The sequence below is a fragment of the Equus asinus genome, chromosome 27, assembly GCF_041296235.1.
Source record: "Equus asinus isolate D_3611 breed Donkey chromosome 27, EquAss-T2T_v2, whole genome shotgun sequence".
Lineage (NCBI taxonomy): Eukaryota > Metazoa > Chordata > Mammalia > Perissodactyla > Equidae > Equus > Equus asinus.
Window position 1 is genome coordinate 25444718 of NC_091816.1, and position 14869 is coordinate 25459586.

Here is a 14869-nt window from a genome sequence, read left to right on the forward strand (position 1 = left end):
ACGACCTCATAGCTCGTTGTGAGGATAAAATGAGATAATCCACACAAATATCTTAGCCTAGTGCCCAGCACTCTGCGAATGTTCGATAAATATTTATGCTGTTGATAATACACACTATTTTGATTAGAGAATGTATGTTAATGAGAACTTGAACTAGGAGAAAACAGTGAGAAAGAAAATAAACATACAGAACATTGGCAAGGGAAGGACCGTTGATGAAGTCTGGGGCCTCCGGTGGTGCTGCTTTTTTTTTCCTGTTTCACCACACTGTTTGTCAGATGTCAATCTGAGAGCCCTCTTGACCTCTGTCTGAATTGCTGCAGGCAGGCTGACCAAATATAATGGGTGTGTGCTGTGGTCCCCCTTCTTCCGATAACAGTTCCCTGCCTTCCTAGATTCCACCTCTCACTCCCTTGCCGGCCATGTGGTGTGTGTGGGGCTGGCCCCAATCCCTGGGTCCAGGGGACACATCACCTAGATCTGGCCGTGGAGAGCCAACTGGGAGACTCTTGCTGGAGCAACTAGGAAAAGGATGTGTCTGTCTGTTGGATGCATAGGATGCGGAGCACAGGATGCGATCTTGAAGCTGCTGGCAGGTGTGGAACCCAGAAATGGAGATGGAAAGTCCCGAGCACCTGCTCCGTGCCAGGTATGGAGACTCAGCAGTGAGCAAGTCCCCGTTTCACCACACATATCTGCCACGTTACATGGGTAGGTGGATGGATGCATGAATGGATAGGTAGGTAGATAGATAATATCTGGTAGTCCTAAGTTCTATTAAGGGAAAGAGAACAGAGTAAGAGAAGTGCCAGAGTGGGGCTATTTTGGACGTTGTGGTTAACCACCCAATGAACTACCGTTTTGTTTAAGCCGATTTGGATTAGGTTGCAATCAAGGGATTCCTGATTAATACTCTGCATAACCAAGATTTTTTTTTTTGAGGAAGATTAGCCCTGAGCTAACTGCTGCCAATCCTCCTCTTTTTGCTGAGGAAGACTAGCCCTGAGCTAACATCCGTGCCCATCTTCCTCTGCTTTATATGTGGGATGCCTACCACAGCATGGCTTGCCAAGCGCTGCCACGTCCACACCCGGGATCCGAACCAGCGAACCCTGGGCCGCTGAAGCAGAACGTGCGCACTCAACCGCTGTGCCACTGGGCCGGCCCTGCATAACCAAGATTTAAAAACTGTGTTTTAATTTAGAGTCAGTCAACTATTAATAAGAAACTCTCTGGGGTATAATGTCATAGACGTATCTATCAACACTTATGTGTGTACCGATGTATGTATGGGGATGTCATGGCAGCATTTTTTTTTGCTACAGGTGAAAATTAGACTCAACATAAGTGTCCAGCAGTAGGGGTATGGTTAAATAAATTCTGTTAATTCATAGTATTAAAAATAATGAGACAGTTATTTTTGTACTGACAGGGAAGGATGTCCATGAAAAAAATCAAGTTGCAAAATCAAATGCATAGCATGATTCCACTTTTGTAAGAACAGCTTTTTTTATTGTATCCAGTAGTGTGGGCAATGGATATGAAAAGGCAATTCATAGAAGGGAAATGATAAATGGCCAGGAAGTATGTGAAAAGAGGTTAAACCGCACTAGTAGTCACATGAATACAAATTAAAACAACAATGAGGTAACTTCTTTTGCTCATTGAATTATCACTCTTTAAAAGTTTTTCCCATGTTAGCATCCAAGGAGGGAAATGGATTCTGTTATACACTGGTGGTGGGATTCACTTACTAAAGTCGTTACGGAAAGTTTTTGTTAGTATTTATTAAAAATGATTTTTATTTTTCTTTGGTGAGGAAGATTGGCCCTCAGCTAACATCTATGCCACTCTTCCTCTATTTTGTATGTAGGATGCCACCACAGCATGACTTGGTGAGCGGTGTGTAGGCCTGTGCTCGGGATCCAAACCTGCGAACCCCGGGCCGCCAAAGCAGAGCATGTGAACTTAACCGATACACCACTGAGCCGGCCCCTGCATATATCTTTTAATACAGCAATTTTACTTCTGGAAACTTATCTGGCAGAAATAAAAGCTGGTTATTTCCTAATATTCAACTACCCTGTCTTCCTCAGTTACAGATACTGACCGGGGCACATGGCCACCTGGAGTCTGTACTACATTTCCCATCATCCCTTCTAGTCAGGTGTGGCCATGCACGCCAGTCCTAGGCAATAATACATACGCAGAGGTGGCAACTTCCAGAAAGTGTCCTCAAAGGAAGGAGTAATGCTCCTAGGGCCCTGCTTCTGTCTTCTCCCGGAAATGCTGATCGCTGGCTGCAGTTCTGGCAACAAGCTTGGACTGTGAGGTGTCCTGGGAACGGGGGCCGTGAACGTGAGAGTCAGCCAGGTAGAGGGAGCCTGGGCCCCTAGGCGGCTCCACGGAGAGCCGGACCAGCCTTGACCTGACCACCTCCGGACTTCTCGAACATAGGAGAGAAAGCTAAATATTTGTCTGGGTTCAGCCTCAGTGTTTAAGGTTTTACTTCACTCTCCAAACCCAATCCTAACTAGTTCAAGTCATAAGGATTTATATACGTGGATGTTTGTTGAAGCATTGTTTAAATCCTGAGAAATGATAATCTGAATGTCTGTTGATAAGGCAATGGTTGAATACGTTGTGGTCCTTTGTTATTCCTTCAGCAGATATTTTTGAGCATCTACTCTATGTCTGGCACTATTCTAGTCTCTGGACTTTTAGCAGTGAAGAAAAGAGACAAAACTGTCCCTTTGTGGAATTTACATTCCAGTGATGGAATATCCAGGTTGTGGGATGCTAGGAAGGTATTAAAAACAAAAAGCTGTGGTGTATGCACCATTGTTCCCATTATATCATTTGGTTTAGAAAGTTGGAGATAGGTTGTATTAACTATATTTTCTGTTTTTGTGATGCTCTAGCATCTGAGGCCTTGCTGATGCTGGAGACCCGGCCTCTCCCAGGGCTCATTCTTCCAGGTAGCAGATGAATCCCTTAGGAGCGCACCTTTCGTGTGCAAACCAACCAATCCAAAGCCTGTGCCACCGCCTGCCTCCTTTGTTGGGCTCTCACAGGTCGAGCCTCTAGCCCCCTGCTCTAATGACCCCGGGGCCAGGTACCGGGAGACTAGAGCTGGTCCCTACATCGCTTATTCAAACCAGCTAATCCTAAACCTGCCCAGCCCGTTTATCCTGCCTCACCCATTTCTTCCCACAAAAACAACAACGAAGGCTCTTTCCTGTGTTTTCCCCTTCCTCCTTCTGCCTCTGACCGTGGTGCTTCCCCAGGTGGTCCTGGGTGCTTGGCGTGCCCCCTCTGTTTGGGAACTGAGAATAGCAAACTATCTTTTCAATGACAGTCTTCTCCTGATCTGCTGACCTCACAAACCTGAATGATAATTAAACTTACATTTTAAGACATATGTATAGTGTGACCTCATTTTATATTTAAAAATCTCTAAATGTATATGTGTTTGTGTATGTTTCAAAAAAAAAATGAAAATTTGTGCCAGCCCCGGTGGCCTAGTGGTTAAGTTTGGCACACTCTGCTTTGGCGGCCCAGGTTCAGTTCCCAGGTATGGACCTACACCACTCATCTGTCAGTGGCCACGCTGTGGTGGCAACTCATATACAAAAAGAGGAAGATTGGCAGTGGATGTTAGCTCAAGGCGAATCTTCCTCAACAAAAAAAAAAAAAAGAAAAAGAAAATTCATGGAAAGAGATACAAAAGTTGTTATCAATGATTACAGCAAGGAGGTAAGGTGATGCATTCCAGCCATTGGAGGATGGGAGGCAAAGACTATTCATTACTTTAGACATTTCAATATTAATTAAATTTTACAAGGATATGTATATATATATTTTTGTTTTGTTTTGTTTTTCTTTCATTTCATTAGTCCAGTTTCTTCTCACTTCCCTCTCCTTGTCACACCTGAGCTCTATGCATCCAGAGCTTCCTGGAGTTCTGCCAGGGAGCTCAGCTACCTCCCAGGCCACAACATCTTTGGATGGCAGCTTTCCCCACACTGCTTTGTACTCTCTCCACCTTCTGTAAATTTATTGAAGTCTCTAGTCTGCTGAATGCTCCTCTCTATATCTCTGACATTGTGGGATTGTGCTTTTTTATTACAGATGGTCCACAAATTGCAATAGTTTGACTTATGATTTTTTGATTTTACGATGGTGCGTAAGGGATGGCATTCAGTGGAAACCGTACTTGGAATTTTGAGTTGTGATCTTTCCCCAGGCTACTGATATTTGGTATGTTACTCTCTGGTGATGCGGGACAGCAGCAGTGAGCTCACAGTCTGCTCCGCGATCACGAGGGTCAACAACCCATACACTGACAACCATTCTGTAGCCAGACAACCATTCCGCTTGTCACTTTCAGTACAGCGTTCAATAAATTACGTGAGATAGTCAACACTCATTCTAAAAGAGGCTGGTGTTAGATGATTTTGCCCAACTGTAGGTTACTGTGTTCTGAGCACGTTTGAGATAGGCTAGGCTGAGCTGTGACGTTCGGTAGGTTAGGTGTGTTAAATGCGTTTTTGACTTACAATGTTTTCACTTTATAATTTACCCCATCCTAAGTCGAGGAAGATGTGAATTTATAGTAATGTTAATGGGCTCACCAGGAGGGAAAGAATCACGGAAGCTCGGCGCTCTCTTTAGGCAGTAAGTCCCTGCATACGTGTCGATAATCCAGCATCTTGTCACGTCTGTGAGTGTAATTGGATGTCGAGTGATCGCCACAGTCAAACAGAGAGAAATAGGCCCTGCCCTTGATGAAGACCCTCACCTTGAGGCCAGTCAGACCCTGGAAAAACAGCGAATCTTCACTCGCGAAGGCTACGTGGAAATACGGTCCAGCAGGCAGAAGGCAAGCAGAATATTTAGAGCCTGCCTCCCTGCCTGTCTGGAAAACAGCACAGTGTCTTCGTCTGTTTGGGCTGCTGTTACAAACATACACAGATTGGGTGGCTTGAACAGCAGACGTTTATTTCTCACGGTTCTAGAGGCTGGGAAGTCCAAGATCAAGGCAATAGCAGATGCGACGTCTGGAGGGAAGCTGCTTCCTGGTTCACAGATGCCTGTCTTGGGGCTGTGTCCTCACAGGGTTGAAGGGGGAAAGGAGCTCTTGGGGATCTCTTTTATAAGGGCACTAATCCCATTCCTGAGGGCCCCACCCTCATGACCTCATCACCTCCCAGGTCCCACTTCCAAATACCATCACATTGTGGATTAAGTTTCAACATATGAATTGCGGGGGCGGGGGACAAAAACATTTAGTGTATAGCACACAATAGGCCAGCAGTTGATGGGGAAAGGGAGGGAGCACAGACAGGATTCTCCAGACCAGCAGGCAAAGGACAGAGATGCCACTCTCACCAGTTGTGTGACCTTCAGCCAGCTACTTAACCTCTCTGAGCCTCATTGTTCTTACTTACAAAATAAAAGCAACAAAGCCCAGCTCATGGGGTTGCTGGAGCATCAATGAAATAATGCTATATAACAGTATAAAATAATATACAGAGCAAGCAGTCGCTCACCTTACAGAGAGCTTACTTGCGGGCGCTGCGGCCCCTGAGTGGCTGGGGAAGTGGACTGAGCAACTGGATTCAGAGGCTGGCTGTGAGACCGGTGGAGGCTTGAAGAGCTCAAACTACGCTGGGCTCCACAGGGCCTGAGGCAGTCGGCAGATTTGATTTAGAATATTGCAAAGATGGGAAAAAAGGTCTCTGAAGCTCTTTCAAGCGTCCCATTTTAACCTGCCCATATATGTGGAGCGGGAGGGAAGGCATAGTCTCCATGACTGCCAGGTCCTCCTGACTTGGCACGTTTCAGTGCAGGGCAGAACGAACTGCTGAGGGGGCCTTTGCAAGGGAAGGGTTCATAAATAATAGGGCTCTGTTTATCTGGCCCCCATCTCAGGATTTCAAAGAATGTTAGACAAAAACCCAGCAGCAGGGCCGGCCCCGTGGCCGAGTGGTTAAGTTCACGTGCTCTGCTGCAGCGGTCCAGGGTTTTACAGGTTCAGATCATGGGCAGGAACATGGCACCACTCATCGGGCCATGCTGAGGTGGCATCCCACATGCCACCACTAGAAGGACCCACAACTAAAATGTGCAACTATGTACTGGGGGTCTTTGGGGAGAAAAAGGAAAAATAAAATCTTTTAAAAAAACAACCTAGCAGCTGGTGAGATTTCTCTGTCTTCTAGATGGGAAGTTGGAGGCTCAGCCAATGAGCAGTAATAGAACCAAGAATATAACCCACGTCAAGTGCTCTAGAGCTGGGAAGGGACATCACAGATGCACTAAGGTGGTGGTTTTCAAACTTGAGTGTGCGTAAAGATCATGAGAAGACTTCCCAAAAATGTACATTCCTGGGCCCTGCCCCAAGAGATTCTGATTCAGAAAATCAGACCAAGGGCTCTGGATTCTGAATTTTAAACTAGACTTTCAGGTGGTACGTTATTCAGACTTTGAGAAACCCTAGTTTAGTGGAGCCAGAAAGCTGTGCAGGGGGCCAACCTGGTGGCATAAGTGGTTAAGTTCGTGTACTCCACTTTGGTGGCCCGGGGTTCACAGGTTTGGATCCCCAGTGTGGACATACACACTGCTCATCAAGCCATGCTGAGATGGTGTCCCACATACAAAATAGAGGAAGATTGGCACAGATGTTAGCTCAGGGATAATCTTCCTCAAGCAAAAAGAGGAAGATTGGCAGCAGATCTTAGTTCAGGGCCAATCTTCCTTACCAAAAAAAAAAGAAAAAAAGAAAGAAAAGAAAGCTGTGCTGTCTCTTTGGGGCTTGGCCCCTGAGCCTCTAAGAGAGACATCTCCATGCATTTTGTCCAGGGATAAAATTTACAGCACAAAATTTTGTCTTCTGGGGGGAAAGGCATGACAGAATACAAACTCAAGCATCTTAGGTTAGCTCAATGTTTATTAATGAAGTAAAACTGATTTCTCCTAAGGGTGAGGCTGGCCCCCATGGGGCAATACAGGAAATGACCTTGCAGCCACTCCTGCTGGGCATCCCCGGGCTTGCGTGTTGTAAATGACTTGGAACGGCAGGGAGAGGCTGTGTCACCTCTTCCAGCTGCTTGTGGCCCAGGAGCTCCTTGGCATCACCCCCATTTCTGCCCTCACCTTCACACGGCCTTCTCCTCTGTGTACCTCAAATCTCTCTCTGCCTATTGCTCCTAAAATTGCACGGCGACTCTTGCAGTTTTTAAAATATGCATTTAATATATGGTTGTGGAAGTCTCTTATTTTTAATAAATGTCTTCCAGGTGAACTTGAGAATCTTGGATTTGAGTCTCATTCTTGTCAAGGTCTATTACTGCCACCAACAGACACTGCCGCCCCACTACCACTCAACATGTGAGATGTCGAGTAAGTCAACACACAGAAATCAGTTTGGGAAGAAATCCCATATCCCAAGATGGAGGCTTCTCATCCAAAAAAATGGTATGTCTTTTATTTGGATTTGATTTCGGAAGGAATGATGGAAGGATCTCCTCATCCCTGCCCACCCCAGAAGTTTATTTAGCCAAGGAGGGCATGTGGGGGGCCCTGCAAAGGGAAGGATGCATACAAGACATTGGCTTGGGACCCATTCACTCTTCTCAATGTGCTTTTGTTAGAATTTTATTTCGAAATTGTGCATCTAGTGTAAGTAATATGGTCTTATGTGGGGAGAGTTTGGCAAGATATTTGTCAGATGTTGGCTCCAGGGTTATATTGACTTCAAGAAATGAACTGGAAAGGTTTTCTTCTGGAGCAATCCTAAAGCATGGACGATGGTAATGACCACTTGATCTGGCTTGAGCGAGTTTGTGCAAAAACAGCGCAGAAAAAGAGCAATTGGACATACTGCTTCGGGTGGGCTCTTGGGCTGGCAGACAGGCCATTCTGTCTCAAGATGTTGGTTGTAGAAAACAGATTGTGTCTGTTCTTCCCCAGCTGGCTTGGAGGGTAAACTCCACTGATCCCGTGGCTCACTTGTCAGAATTCTGCAGACTCCTCCATGCCATCTCCCCCGAGCTGTCTCTTTCAGCCCTGCACTCTGGAACACAGAAGGCAGAGGGGCGAACGGAGACCAGGCCTCGCCGGCCTTTGAATCGCTTCATTTGCCGAGACTGAGGGGAGTGAGTGAGTCTCTGATTCAGAGGCAGCAGCATCTGTGGGCATGGAGGACGAGGTTGGACCGTGCAAGCACAGAGATTCATTCTTGGCTTAAAAAATAATGTTCGCAGCCAGTGTTTAAAAAAAAGAAGAAGGCTATAAGACGCAAGGAGATTAGACTGTGAATCTCATTTTCTTTATCTTTGCGGAAGAGGAGGTTTCATTTGAAAGGTTTTATCACCAGCAGGATGACGGGCCGCTGCAGCACCATCCTGAATGGGACTGGAAAGTAATCAAAAACTTCTTCCAATTTTATAGGTCCACCTGTGCCTGCTGGATCGACTAGATATAATGCGATGAGGGGGCGATGAGAATGAATGGAGGAATGAATAGGAACCCCAAATGACTTGTTACAGGAGCCACTTGTCACTCTTTCAGCCAGAACTTGATTTTTTTTATGTGTATATATATATATATATGTAAAAATATACAGTATAAAAAAATATGTATGAGAAAGAGAGGAAGTGCATTTTATTTAATAAACACTGACCATTTCAATATATGGATGTTTTACCTAAATTATATAAAGATTTTTCCTTCTAAATTTCATCTTGAGGTTTTTGAGTTAAATGCCATTCTGACATGGTTTGAAATGACCAGAAGAAGATTTGTCATCAGATTCTAATGTGGCTGGAATAATACTGACATAGAAATAATTGCTTTTCAACAGGTGGTCCTGCAGTTTCATGATGAGACATACCAATTTGATGTCAGCAAGCCGTCCGTGGGTGCCATCCCTGGATCTCAGTGAAGAATGACGTGCTTCTCTGAGATCCCATGTTCTCTGAAGCTCAGAGATGCTCACAGCAAAGGAAACTGAGAAAGGAGCGGCCAGAGGGTAGGAGCAAAAGCAGGCAAATGAGGTATTCTGGAAGCCCAGGGAAGAATGTCTTTCAAGGAAGAGAGATAAATAATTGGGTCAAATGCTGATAGAAGGTCAAGGAGAATGAGTCCTGAGAATTGGCCATTGGGTTTAACAACATGGAGGTCACTGGTGATTCTGAGTAGACGGATGAATGTATGAGTAAAACCAAACATGAAGGGGCAGAGGAAAACGGCACATCACAGGGTGCTATATTCTAGGCTGCTGTCCTAGACATGTCAATCATAGCACCCCCGTGATCCCTGTCGCCTTCTAAAACACAGCTCTACCTATGCGGACCCAGGCTATTGCCCACACATGGTGATCTTATTCAGTACCATGTGGCACGGCAGCCATCGGCCTGGGGGGGCCCTGACATGAAAGCGCCGATGCCTATCAGATTACCTGTTAGCGATACACAGAGAGAGAGGCTGAAATCAGTGGCCTCTGAAGCTGGAAGAGTGCACAAGGAGAGGTTATGAGGTAGAAGGCCGTGACGGACCATGAGCGGGCTGACGTTTCAAAAGAGGCAGAAATCGTGAGCATGGAGCACAACTTATGGCATGGAAAAGTGCCACGCAAATTGTGGAGTGCAGTGGCTCCCTGGTAGCAGGAGGAGAAGTGAGAAATCCCACAGGAAGAAGCAGAGATGGAGAAAGTGGCTGAGTCACAGCAGGGTGGGATGCTAGCGTCAAGATCCACAAAGCACTGCCCTGTTTCCAGAACCCCCACCAGTCCCAGTCCCTCATGATGACTCCTGCCTGCCAACTGCCTCAAGATTCTTGTTCCCCCATCGCTGTGAGTGTGTGTGCATGAAGCCCCACTACTTAGCTCACTCTAGTGCAGTGCAAAAGGCTGAACAACACAGCTTTGTCAATATTTTATTAAGTGAGAATGTGATCCAGGCAAGATGTGGTCAGAGGGTCCTGAATTAAAACAAAAGAACAGAAACAAAATAGTGAATGGGGTCACTCAAGACGGCATCAGGATTTATTCAGCACGTGATCACAAAGCAGGGATCTTTCCAGTGGTCTAATAGGAAAGGGGTCCGTCTCTCATCGACTTCTGCCTTCCTCACTTGACTGATCATGTGATGAAGTGAGGAAAACACGAGGATGGCCAGCCTTTTGTAGTGATGATACTGAAGGGTTTTGTTGTCGCAAAGAGACTAAGGTAGGCATTGGCCTCAAGCTGTGAGCACTGGGTGAGCTGGTCCCTTGGATTCCTGAGTAGCTGCGGGCTGCATAGCACGCATTTGTTAAAAATATCCCTCTGTCACTAGACTTTTGATCGAGGTTGTTATTTTTGTTGAGTTCAGTGGTAAAATTTTTTTTTCCACATTGAATGTACAAAATCCAAAATTTTTATTTTTTTTATTTTATTGAGGTCATATTGGTTTATAACATTGTGTAATTTCAGGTATACATTATTGTATATCAATTTCTGTGTAGACTGCATCGTGCTCACCACCAATAGTCTAGTTTTTATCTGTCACCATACATATGTGCCCCTTGACCCCTTGTGCCCATTCCTTGACCCCCTTCCCCTCTGGTAACCACTCATCTGTTCTCTTTATCCATGTGAAATCATACAGTGTTTGTCTTTCTCTGTCTGGCTTATTTCACTTAACATAATACCTTCAAGGTCCATCTATGTTGTTACAAATGGGATGATTTTTGTCTTTTTTATGGCTGAGTAGTATTCCATATATATACATATACCGCATGTTCTTTATCCAGTTATTAGTCGATGGGCACTTGGGTCGCTTCCATGTCTTGGCTATGGTGAATAATGCTGCAATGAGCATAGGGGTGCATAAGTCTCTTTGGATTATTGATTTCAAGTTCTTTGGGTAAATACCCAGCAGTGGGATAGCTAGGTGGTATGGTCAAAATTCAGAATTTGTTATGGTTCTGGGCACTGGGGTCAACTATCAGTTAGATCATCCAAAGGATCAGGAACACTCCCAAACTAAACCATCTTGGGAAGGCTTTCTAGGATCTCTGCTTTAGGGCACCCAGGAAGAAGTTTCTAGACCTATTCTTGATCCACGGAATAAAAAAAATTCATCAGTCGAGATAATCTCAGCTTAACTGTAGCCTCTCAATTTTCATTTCGTGCTGTGTAGACTGAATGTTAGACTTATCACAATGGTATTTATTGAACAACTACTTTGGGCCGGGGCGCGTCTCAGGGCTGGGCATGCCACATGAGTCAACGATAATGCTATTCCAGTCACAAGAGGTGGCAAAGTAACTCAGTCCTTCACAGTACAATTAGAGGTGCTGGCATGCGCTGCCATAAAACCACCCAAGAATTATTCTGGTTTACAGCCTATTAACTTCACCACTTCCTTAATACAAAGAGAATTTTATTACCAATTTACCCAGCAGATTAAATTAATATTTGCAAGATTCACAGAGGCGGGGAAGCATTGTGAAATTCCTACATGCGTCTTGTCAACGTTGAATCTTTTCCTAGTCATCTTGTGGTCTCTCAGTAGTGACCAAAAATACTTAGTACCTTCCTCTTTATTTATAGAATCAACCGGAACCATGATCCTCCTGGAGGATTCTCCCCTGAAAACTGGAAATTGGCATAACCTTTAAAAAGAGCCAAGAAGAAATGCAGTGTTGCTTCCGTTTCTACTGTGAGCCCAAGGTAACAGTGCCAGACTGGCCACCTTGGTGAAAGCCCTTTTCCTCTGCTGGGCTGGCCCCTCTGCCAGGAAGTACATTTGCCGGCCCTGATGTTTACCTGGCCAGCTGACCTGCCCTTACCCACCTTAGCTGGTTCCTGGGGCCACTGTCTCCTCCAAGCCTTGCAGACACCTGGTCTCCTCACCCAGGTATCCTCCTCATGGGCTGGGAACACTTCAAAGGCAATTGAGCGGGGCCAGTGGTGTTCTGTCCCCACCTGCTGCCAGACTGGGGAACAGTGCCTTCAGAGGAGGCCACAGGGAGGGGTGGGAACCGCCTGGGCTGCTGGATTGCAGAGACCGGCCTCCAGGGACTGAGGAGGAGCGTCCAGCTCTGTGTCTTCTCAGCGGCGTGAACTTGGGCACAAAGCCAACACATCACGGAGCCTCAGTTTCCTCATCTGTAAACCTGACAATGCCTACTTCAGAGGTTTCTGCGAGGTCTGATGAGATCATGCGACACAGACTGCGCCTTCACTAAGCGCTGGCTCTCCTCTTGGCTGTCAACCATCCCATTTACATGCCTCCTGCTGGTGGAGACCAGTGAGAAGGATCCAGGCTGCTGGGAAGTAGGGGTGGGGGGGGGGAGAGAGAGGAGGGGAAGACGGAGGAAGAAGGGGAGACAGGGACAGGCTGAGAGGTACGTGGCATGATTCCACCCCCCACCCTCCCACAGCGAGGGGCAGGCGGTCGTAGATGCAAAAGATGGCTAAACCGTCATACAGCATGAAGGATGCAAATTTGAGGGCAGAAAGTTGCACAGTCTCCAAGTTTCTGCCACTGCCTGTGTGTCAGGCTGGCATGAAGCTATTCTGTGACATGGCACTTTTGGGAATTGACTTTTCCCTACACGTGGTATTACCCTAAACAGAATGACCGCTTCAGAGGGGTTTTTTTTCAGAATGTGTCCACTGAATATCTGGGACCTCTTTTAGCTCCCCCTCATCATAGGAGAAACCTATGGATGTTGACCTAAGTGCCCCAGGGAGGATCAGAGCAGGGGCAGCCCCAGGCTCCCGACCCAGCATGGTCCTCTTCCAGTTGAGCAACTCTCTTGTGGTTGAAAGTTCAAATCTGCAGTGGGGGCTCACCAGCAGCAGGTCACTTAAACACTACCGTCTGTTTGAATTGATTAGCTCTCCAGGTTCTGAAAAAATAGAAACTCACCAGGGCCAGCCCAGTGGCGCAGTGGTTAAGTGCGCACATTCTGCTTCTCCACGGCCCGGGGTTTGTCGGCCCGGATCCCGGGTGTGGACATGGCACCACTTGGCATGCCATGCTGTGGTAGGCGTCCCACATATAAAGTAGAAGAAGATGGGCATGGATGTTAGCTCAGGGCCAGTCTTCCTCAGCAAAAAAGAGGATTGGCAGCAGTTAGCTCAGGGCTACACTTCCTCAAAAAAAAAAAAAATAGAAACTCACCTAGCAAAGACCTAAGCATGGTCCGGTGAGTGAGCTCCCAGCAAGGGCCCTCTGCTCCCAGAGCGCACATCCAGACCAGCAGGGCGGCCACCAGGGGAGAGTGGGTGGATAAAACAAAGGAAACATGTGAATGGGCCCCACCCAAAGCCATTGTACAGTGCTAGCGACAATTCTGTAGTTCTAAGTCCAGCCTCTAGCATCAGTGACAATTATTTCCATTCCTTGAAGCGTGACCTCGTACGTGTGCTACTGTTTTACAGGATGATTTACCGAGAGAGTAATTTGTGTTTTTCGCGTTGCTGTCCTCCCTGTTGTTTTTTTCCCCTCTTTGCTATCCCAAGTTTTGGCTCTCTTGCCTCGTCGTGTTGGGGACTGTGGGAGATATTTCTTTAGGGGCGTAGGACAGAGTTTGAGGTCTTCAGAGGGGAAGAGGTGGAAGGTGCTGGAGTGACAAGAGGCTTGGAGAAGTTCTCCCAAGGTTGGCAATGTCCACAGAGATTTCAGTGGATTCTGTAAGTCATAAAGACAAGCCCTGTTCCATCACCCCCACCCAAAGCCCCCTGGGGAAGAGGAAGGAATTCAGAGGACTGGGCTGTGAGGTGTAGGGGAGGAAAAAAATTTTTTTCCTCTATCCTCTTAGGTTCAGTGACTGACACCTGTGAATTAAACTGGTGAAAGAGGTTAACAGGAGAAACTTAACATTTTTAATTTCACATGCACAGGGCTTCATAGAACAGAAGTAAAAACCTCAAGAAGTGGTTAGACATAGGGGCTTATATACCATTTTACAAAGGAAGATAAATTGTGGAGAAGTGATTAGACAAAAGGACGGGATTTGGGCTTTGACAGATGATAAATTGTGGGAAGGTGACTAGAAAATAATGGAAGATAAGGGTAGTTTTAGTAAGGCTTTTTAATGCAGACTCATTTTGGTGCTGGCCCAGGTGTCCTGTGATAACAGAGGCTCTCCTCATCCTGGTAGGGAGAGGGGGGATGTATGCCCTGCTTTCAGGCAGTTAAGGGGAGAGCAGAGAGTAGGGAGAGGAGTTGATTCTCAACTGCCCTCAGCTCAAAATAATTGTCGATGAAAATAATCCATAACCAATCTATAAATGAAAATTTGGGTGAGTTTATTCTGAGCTGAAATCTGAGGACCATGGCCCGGGGCCTTTCTTCCAGAAGGAAGAAAGGGCACCAAAGAAGTGGGGTGCACAGAGTGGTTATATACCCCCAAAGAGGATGTTTCACATATGATTGAAATGTCCCTTTTACAATAGTCACGAGGCTGCTCTGTCAGCACAGCGATTGATGGAAACAGCAGATAGGTCAGCTGTCTCGGTGAACACAGCAGGGTGGCAGGTCTGTTGCCTTGAGCTGGGTGGTCACAGGTGAGCACAGCAATCAGTTCCCAGCCTAAGGAAAGATGCTTAATCTTTAAGGAGATGCCAACGTTGGGAGGGGGAGGGAAGTTGCACCTTTATCTTAAGGCCATCTGTTCTTGCCATAGGAAATGTTTTAAAGCAGATATGCAGTGCGTGCTCAATGGCCACAGTCAGGCCCTTTTGGAAAAAACAAAGTCAGGCCGAATTAGGTTTATACCAAATGTCTTCCTCATATACTCCAATATATCCTAATGCTTGCTGTTTCAATTTGTTATAATCCTCATGCCAAAGTGGCATATTTTGGGGTGG

At 46.2% G+C, this 14869-nt stretch overlaps 1 long non-coding RNA gene across 1 annotated transcript; it reads left to right on the plus strand.

The window, feature by feature from the left end:
* The first annotated feature begins 412 nt into the window (after window positions 1-412).
* LOC106830070 (uncharacterized) lies at window positions 413-13153 on the plus strand. The gene is made up of 4 exons (XR_006520845.2): window positions 413-649; window positions 7302-7479; window positions 8867-9059; window positions 11600-13153. It is a non-coding gene; the product is annotated as an uncharacterized lncRNA (long non-coding RNA).
* Window positions 13154-14869: the final 1716 nt, after the last annotated feature.